This window comes from Corylus avellana, chromosome ca10 (assembly GCF_901000735.1).
Source record: "Corylus avellana chromosome ca10, CavTom2PMs-1.0".
Taxonomy (NCBI): Eukaryota; Viridiplantae; Streptophyta; class Magnoliopsida; order Fagales; family Betulaceae; genus Corylus; species Corylus avellana.
The window spans coordinates 5117440-5126562 of NC_081550.1; the positions used below are offsets into that span (position 1 = coordinate 5117440).

General features: G+C 35.7%; 2 long non-coding RNA genes across 2 annotated transcripts; both read left to right on the forward strand.

Annotated features, from left to right (window-relative positions):
• Nucleotides 1-575: 575 nt before the first annotated feature.
• LOC132163439 (uncharacterized) lies at nt 576-3233 on the forward strand. Its single transcript, XR_009438299.1, has 4 exons — nt 576-738; nt 1266-1359; nt 1438-1572; nt 2006-3233. It is a non-coding gene; the product is annotated as an uncharacterized LOC132163439 (long non-coding RNA).
• A 4278-nt stretch (nt 3234-7511) lies between these two features.
• LOC132163440 (uncharacterized) lies at nt 7512-8507 on the forward strand. Its single transcript, XR_009438300.1, has 2 exons — nt 7512-7787; nt 7980-8507. It is a non-coding gene; the product is annotated as an uncharacterized LOC132163440 (long non-coding RNA).
• Nucleotides 8508-9123: the final 616 nt, after the last annotated feature.

The following is a 9123-nucleotide window of genomic DNA, read 5'->3' on the forward strand; positions in this document are numbered from 1 at the left end:
AGGTCAATGGGCATTAAGATAAAACAAAAAATGTTGACGTTTCCATCCCAGAGGATTAGACGCGAACCGACAAAGAAAAGGAGAAGAATAGCGCACGAATGACGAGCGAACACAGAGCCACCTCACTCCGCAGCTCTACAACTTCGACATTGTACAAGAGTTTTAGAGGTGCGTTTCTAATTTTACCCATTCTCTCTCTCTCTCGTCTATTTGACTCTAGGCTTAATTTTGATATTTGGTAATTTTGTTCTTGTTTTGGTGTTGATGGTGATATGGGTTTGTGTTGCTATTTTTCCTTTTTCTTCATTCGTTTCTTTCTGTTTCTTTTCTGACAAAGTTTCTAGGAATTCAAAGTATTTTAAGTTTTCGTAGATTTAAGACAATGATAATATTATGATTTTTCAAAGTCCTTTTTTTTTCCTCTCGTGTTTCTCTCTGTTAATTCTTGCTTTGTTTATTTTATTTATTATTGTCAAATTTCTCGAACCAGCTCAATAAACTTCCTTGGTTCCATGTTATGTACGTGGTGCTTTCTTTTACATATATAGAGTGAAATTCAGCATTAGTACGTGGTGTTTGATAAAATGTCTCTATGGTGGTTTTTTGTTCTTATTGTGAATAAAGCAGATATGAGGGGGGTTTGGCGGTGTTCTTGCACTCTTTGGTGAGCCTTTAGATGCCATTCCTCTGTTGCTTAAGCCGCTTCCTCAAAGCTTGTTGCCAAAAACCCGTCATTTTGTGAGTCTTAGATGCCATTCCTCAGTTGCTTGGGCCGCTTTCTGAAAGCTTGTTGCAAAAATCCCCCATCAATAGCCATGGTTCTTTAAGATTTTTTTGTTGCTTAGTGTGACCAATAGTGCATTGACAAAATGATTGTCAAAACTCATTTGGTGTGTGTGCCTAACTTACGGATCAAAAAAAGAAGCAACCCTTGTCATCATAATCCCTTATGCCATATGATTCAAGATAGTTAAAATTAGTGATTTATACTGAAAGAGTATGACATGGTGGCAGTAGATTTATAAAGGTAATTGAAGGATGTTGGTTTTCTATGGTATGCCTTGTTGGCTAGATCATTTATATTGGCCTGCTTCTTGTTTGCTGATATGGTAGTGTAATTAGGTTAAATTTTTGGAAAACCAGAAAATAGGATATGTGAATAACTTAATGTGGGTACATGGTGAAGTAGGTTGTTGTCATACTTTATGTATTTTTACTTTTTCTTAACATATGGATTTAATTTTGTCTTTTCTATTGTTGGCTAGGCTGGGACTAAGTGATATTTTGAAACCTGATTTGATAATGCCATTCATCCGCACAGTGCCATTTGCACACCATTTAGCATTTTACTTACATGAGGTATACAATAGTCTGGAGTTCCTATTTCCATTAGTACTTTACCTTCATACTCCAATTTACGAGTTCTATTGCTGATAGCATGCAAGGTCAATTTACTCCGGAGGATATATTGGAATTGTTGCAGAGTTCAACTTTTTGCCGACGAGTAAATTCTCCGCTTATTAAATAATTTGAAGCCCCACTTCTTGGGACTCTATCATGCGTGTCGTACTGGTAACTTTTATATTCTTAATATATAAGTTAAATTTTTCATCTTCATTATGTTTGCTTGTTTATGCTATTTTCCATATCAAATCATAGGGAGCTCAGCAAAGTTTTGAATTATTTCAATGGCAGAAGAAAGCTTGTAGGTTTGAGTTATTTATTTGTGTTTAGCAAGGTGATGTTAAGAACGGTCCTTGACACCATAGGATACTTGCATGTTTGTCAAAAAAAGCTTTTGTTGGATCCAAACGTGTGAAGGGCTGATGCTGATTTTATTTTTTGTCTGCACAATTCATTACTTAAAAAAAAAAAAAAAACAATAATAATAAGAGAGAAGAAAAAAGGTCTTATATTACCTTATTTAGGAGTGTATTATGTAATTTTTGTTTGGTTTATCCACTCATTAATTCATGGTTATTTTGTCTTTCCTCTTTTCTTACAGTCAAATTTACTGGTTTGTCTTTTCTTGAGGCACTTGAGGATTCTGTTTTGGTTTCTGGATCATCAAAGTCTGAGTCAAAGGAAGATGACAAGGATTTAAGATCTCAATCTTGTAATCGGAATGACTCTATGGAGGACACCCATTAGCAGATACACTTTCACGTATCTTTGTTCATTTCTTTTCTCCTTGATTCTGAAGAGTTGTTGGCTATCCTTTCAATACTCTCAAGCCTTCAGAAGGCCATTGAACAAATGGGAGAACTCAGAGTTGTTCCTTGCTTGCTTAGCATCATTAGAGAGAGCATTTGTAGACGTAACAAGGAGAATTGCATTGCAACCCTCCAAACCATCTGTTATAATGTGGCCTCTCGGGCCCTTAATTTGTGTAGTCATTCTCAATTACCCTTTTGTATCTTCTCATTTTGTCTAGATTCAGTTTCAGCTTCATGAGTTAATTGCTATGATTCTGGAAATAAGTAAAAGGAAGCTTTATTCATAAAATTGTCTCTTGTTTTGTTTTATTTTGCTTTTACTTGTGATTTGGTGTTGTAAGGAGGAAGTCTGCATTTTTGCGGTTTTAGCAAAGAAAGTTTGGATGAGACGTAATGTAGTAGTGCATGGAGGGGTATTTACTCTTACAATTTCAAGGGAATCCGTGTGTGCAGGGAAGTAATGTGAATGGTGGGGTGGAGGCTCCTGTCATGGAAACCACCAGTTTTTGGAAGATTTAAAGTGAATTGGGATGTGGCTCTTGATACTAAAATCAATTGTATGGGTTTGGGTGTTATTGTGAGGGATCATAAAGGATTAATACATGCTGCACTGAGCTAAACTTTAAACTGTTTACATCCCTCAGCAATAGCGGAAGCAGTTGGAGTATTACGAGCTGCTGAATTTTGTTGTGATTTGGGCTTGCATAACGTGGTTCTAGAAGGTGATTCTTTGATTGTGGTCCAAGATATTCTTGCCTTAGCTTGGAATTGGTGCGCTCATGGACAAATTGTGGCAGATATTAGGGTGGTTCTAAACTCTAGAAGGAGTTGGATGGTCATGCATACTAAAAGGGATGCGAATCAAGCGGCACATGGACTAGCCAAGCAAGTAGTTAGGAATCAAATGGATTGTATTTGGATAGAGGAAATTTCCAACTGTATTTCAAATATTGTCGTTTTAGCGCATTCTGCTCTTTCCATTTAGAGTGTTTAGCTCTAGATGTTTATTGGTATTACAATGAGACAAGATTTATTCAAAAAAAAAAAAATGGTCAAATACATACAAGCTTGGATATTATTGGTAGCAACAAAAATGTTGGTTCCTTTAACCCCATCCCTCGGACAAAGTTTTCCTCCAGATGAATTTCCTTTAACCTAGTCTATAAAACTGACATGTGTCCCTTCTTTTAATAACATGTGAGATGCACATGAATTTTTAATAAAATTTATTCCAACTTTATCCATGTTATTAAAAAAAATATGTGCATCTCATATGTTCAAGAAATACATGTTACTTTTATATATTAGATTGAAGGAAATTCCTCCAACCCAGTTTGGAGGAAAACTTTGTCCCCATCCCTCTTTCTCACATATGTGAATATCATCCCTCTTTCTCACATGTGGAGAAGGATAATCATAACGGAATGAAGATGATCAAGATCAAGCCCACTGAAGTAGAATTGGATGAAGATTTTGCAAAAGTTAATGGAATGGATCTAACTAATTCAGGATCTAGGAAATCTGGTCTGAACAATAAAACAAGCTATGATGCTAGTAATGCTCTGTTGATTGGAAAGTCTTGCAAGAAGATGTGTAGTATTGGTGATTCTGGAATCGTAAATAATATATACAATTTTACGATTATATACATCTCTTTCACTGGATCTCGCTTCCAAATTTAATCAGCGAAAACACTTGAGCAAGAATACTATATCAATGGTCGGTCATTTGATGAATTACCTATTTTTGTATCTTGAGAATTTACAAATTTTATTTTTTAAATTGTAAGAGATCCTAATCCTAAGCATAGGAAAAATGACATGAATTTCTTTTTTCTTGTCAAAGGAAAAGAAAATAAACTAACGAGCAGCTTAAATTAATCTCCTCATATTCAAGAAATAGCCCATGTGCCTTGGATGATGAGCACATTGAACCAAGCCCGTTGTTAGGATTTCACCCAATTTCAACATGCTGGTCAGTTCATTCATTGGACCATTGCATTTAAATTTCGGCCTGGCTCTGCTTTTTCGTATTTGCTGTAGTCGTTACTATACAAAATTGCAATTTGTTGGTAAGGTACATTATTAACAAAATTGAAAAATTGAAGAGACATCGCAAATAATAAGGTGGTAAATTGAACTTTTGCAGAAGCTTTTGCTAAACATGAAGCTTCTGTGAGAAAGAAAAAACCCAAGGTCGACATTGAGATGATGCGAAACTGGAGAGTTGCTTTGAGAGAAATGGGCAATATCTCGGGATGGCATCTACATGATAGATAGGTAACATATTGGCGTTATCATCATCATAAAAACTCAGATTTTGTAGAAAAAGTACCACAAGCAACGATGATATGAAGAAGTTAAAAAAATAAAAATGATTTAGATTCTTGATTTTTTATTACAATTTCAATATTTGATTACAATACACCCTTAAATAGATAATATTTTAATATCAATTAAATATGAAATATACGGAAAATATTATATTCTAACAATGTGATGAAGATAAAATTAACATAATAAAGAAATTTATCACAAAAAATAAATAAAAATCACATAAAAAACTGTACGTAACATGGTCAAATTACGTACATGTTATGAATAAACAATATTATTTGGGGGAGTTGAAATCCATAAATATTGGATTAAAATGCTATTGGCATTTCTAATTAACCATCCACAACCATGACCATTACACCAAGTCTTGTTCTTTTTAGCTCACAAATTTAAATTTCGTGCAGAATTATTGCTTCAATTAACAGAAGCAGCATTATGTAGTAAATATATTTAATTGGTCTATTTGTGATATCTTTATCTTATAATTGTGAAGATTAAAGAAAAAAAAATGACTATGAAAAAGGGAATACAAGAAGCATACAAATAATTAAAGGACCTACTAAAATTAAGAATTAAGAATGCAGCCTAACATTTTAACTTATTCAGCATTTTTTTTCTCTATGGCTATAGTTGATCTATCTTTCTTACAGGCAGGAATCAATCTTTGTCAAAGAAATTAGTAGAAAGGATACTCTGTGGATTGACTTGTAACTTCTCAATTGTTTCCAATGGTTATGTTGGAATAGAATCCCGTGTGGAGGAAATTATGACCTTACTTAGTATAGGATTGGATGTCGTTCCATTTTTAGGGATTTGTGGGATGGGAGGAATTGGAAGACAACTCTGTCAAAAGCCATTTATGAAAGAGTTTCTCATCAATTTGAAGCTAGTTGCTTTAATGCAGTTGGTATCAGATAAGAAACTAGATCTCATAGTCTACTAAATCTACAAAAACAACTTATTTCTGAGATCCTAATGGAAAGAGAAATAAATATATGCAATGAGTATGGGGCAAGGAGAGTGATAGTGAATAGACTACGTAATACACTAGATCTGAGTTATTGCAATCTATTGGATGGAGGGATCCCAATGATCTTGGTTGCTTATTCTCCCTTCGTTCTTTAAACCTAAGCGGGAACAAATTTACGGGAATACCAGATAGTGTGGCTCAACACTCTGATCTTTGTCAACTTGAGTTGGAAGATTGTAGTTGGCTTCAAGCATTGCCGAAGCTTCCATCGGGTTTACATTCCACGCGTGTAAGAAATTGTCCATCGTTGGAGTTGTTTTATAAGCAAATGGACCTGTGGAGGACTTCAAATGAAAAATAAAGGAGCATTGATTGCTCTCTTGTACAAGCTTATATTGATTATGATGGAAAACCATTCAAGATCCTCCATCTGCATCCACGAAGTCCTTTATGGAGTAAAGAAAGTGTGAGTCTCTTATATAGTGATCTCTTTTTTAACACACAAAATTAAGCTATATTGTTTCTTAATAGCTTAACATCTTTCTCTTTTTGGTTTTTATTTTGCAGAGCCAACGTTTTGGTACTGTGGTAGCATGTGGCCCAGCGCTGCTGGGATATGGAATCCCAAAGTGGTTCAACAGTAAAAGCACTAATTCGTTTGGAACAATTCAAATGCATATAGATGTGGACAGGGATTATGATTCATATGAGTGGAAGGGGTATGCTCTTTTTATTGTTTACCAATTTCATGAGCCTCACACTTACCCAAGAAAGAGAAGAAAACTCAAGGTCAATGAGCATGGGAATTCGAATTCTACAATATTTGATGACAGTGATCCTAATTTTTCCCACTTTGTTTGTCAATTTCAAGCCAATGAAGTTGATGTTACAGAATCCTTAGTCCTCTGTGCCCCTGAAGTCTCTTCCGTTGGGCCAAGTGGATTTTGGGTGTATATCCCAGCAAAGTGGTTCGGGAAAGAGAGGAATAATTTGGTTGGAAGGGGCTACCTCAAGGCTTCAATTACAGCTGGCAACCTGAAGGTAGAGGTGAAGAAGTGTGGGGCACGTGTCGTCCGTCAGCATGATGCTTCAGAGTTCTACCAAGTTCTAAACAGCATTTCTCCACATGTTTTGGATTTTCAAAGTTATGAGGAATTTTTTTATCTTTATGATACGCTAGGTCTCCTGGTCGATGGCCATATTATACAATTTAAGGGTCTCTCTCTCTCTCTCTCTCTCTCTCTCTCTCTCTCTCTCTCTCTCTCTCTTTCTTATATGATTTTAGGCTTAATTTTAATATTTGGTGATTTTGTTAATGTTTTGGTGTTGATGGTGATTTCTAACGAACTTCCCTCTTCCATGTTATTTAAATTTTTGCTTTTCCTTTACATATATTGAAATTCATCGTTTGTGCTTTAGGTTTGATAAGATGTCTCTATGGACCATGGTGGCTCTTTGGTGTTCTCATTGTGAATATAGCAGAAAAGAAGTACTCGGTGGTGTTCCAGCACTCTTTGGTGAGTCTTAGAGCCCATTCCTCAGTTGCTTAGGCCGCTTTCTGAAAGTTTGTTGCTAAAAGCCCCAGTCGTGGTTCTATTAGATTTTTTAGTTGCTTACTGTGACCGGCATTATATTGAAAAAAAAAAAAATTGCCAAAACTCATTGGGTGTGTGTGCTTAACTTACTGATCAACAAATCGAAGATACAAGTACTCCAAAAGGGAGCTCGACTGCTCACAGCAGAGACCAGCCCATTAAAACTCTAACAAACTAGCAAAATAACCCAAACCAAAAGCACCTATACAATCTGAATAAAACAGAGTATAGTGAATCTACTGCTGCAGAAGCCTATACAGTAGCCAACTAAACCAACCAATACAAACCCCCATCTGCAGCAAATAAACTTGTTTTCCTCAGGTTTTTTTAAATGAACCTGCCCCCATAATTCTGGTACGAATTTCCCAATCTATCTGCTTCAAAATCTGTTCCTCTGACCTCACCACATTACCATGTCGCAGGTCATTTTGTTGTTTCCAAATATTGTACAACACAGCACCAAGCGCCAATTTACAAAGAATTTACTCTCAGATTTTTCCCTTTTATCACCTTAATTCCATCACTCCAAAACATCATCCCATGCCACAAGGTGCGGCAGCTTTCATGCGGCTACCCAGAATCTCACACCAAATCCTTTTGCTGTAGCTGCTGAACGAAAATGTGGTCCCTGCTTTCAATACTAGCTCTGCAAAAAGCTCAGGATGCACTGGTAACTTTTATAATTTTATTATATAATTCAAATTCTTCATCTTCATCATGTTTGCTTGTTTATGCTATTTTCCATATCAAATCATAGGGAGCTCAGCGAAGTTTTGAATTATTGCCGTAGCAGAAAGCTAATTTTAATTGGTTTATCCACTCATTAACTCATGGTTATTTTGTCTTTCCTCTTTTCTTACAGACAAACTCACTGGTTTGTCTTTTCTTGAGCCACGTACTTGAGGATTCCGTTTCTGTTTCTGGAACATCAGAGTCTGATTCAAGGCAAGATGACAAGGATTGAAGATCTCAATCTTGTAACCGGAATGACTCCATGGGTGATGACAGCTCCCATTAGCAAAGACACTTTCATGCATCCTTTTTCATTTCTTTTCTCCTTGATTCTGAAGAGTTGTTGGCTATCCTTGCAATGCTATCAAGCCAGCAGAAGGGCATTGAAGAAATGGGAGAACTTGGAGCAGTTCCTTGGTTGCTTAGCATTATTAGAGAGAGCATTTCTAGACGTAACAACAAGAATTGCATTGCAACCCTCCAAACCATCTGTTTTAATGTGGCCTCTCGGGCCTTCTGTGTAGTCATTCTCAATTACCTTTTTGTATATTCTCGTTTGGTCTAGATTCAATTTCAGCTTCATTAGTTAATTGCTGTGATTCTGGGAATAAAATGAAAGGAAGCTTTATTAAAAAAATTGTATCTTCTTTTGTTTTCTTTTGCTTTTTCTGGTGATTGGGAATGGTCCAATGCATACAAGCTTGGATTTTATTGACAGCAACAAAACGTTGGATCCTTTGGCCCGATCCCTCTTTCTGACAAATCCCACTCCTTTGAGACTTCATGCTGCAGTACGTGGTTGCTGGAGTCCAATAACTCATGTTCTACCACCAAGACCTAAGGTTTGATTTTGAGCATTTTTGCTTCAAATATATATAGGTCTTTTGTATGTTTCTAGAATAGATTTTATGGGCTAATGGAAACTGACTGAATAAGAACAGAATCTTAAAGCTGGATTTCTGTTGGTCTGTGAAGAGTTTGTGGCTATTCCTCAAGCTGAGGGCCAGTTATTGACATTTCCAATTTTTGAATTGCAGCATTACAATAGGTGACTGCAGGAGTAACATTTAACATACTTTATGGTTGGGCCATTTGAAAAAAAAAACAAACAAACTATTAAGAGAGAATCACTTAGGAAGTCTACAAAGAGTACATTAATATACATATTTAAACACTACTCTAACTTAAAAGCCTAAGTTAATGAAGTTATATCTACTTAAATATATTAATTATTATTATTTTTTTTCTTTATACTTCATAAGACACTCAACAAA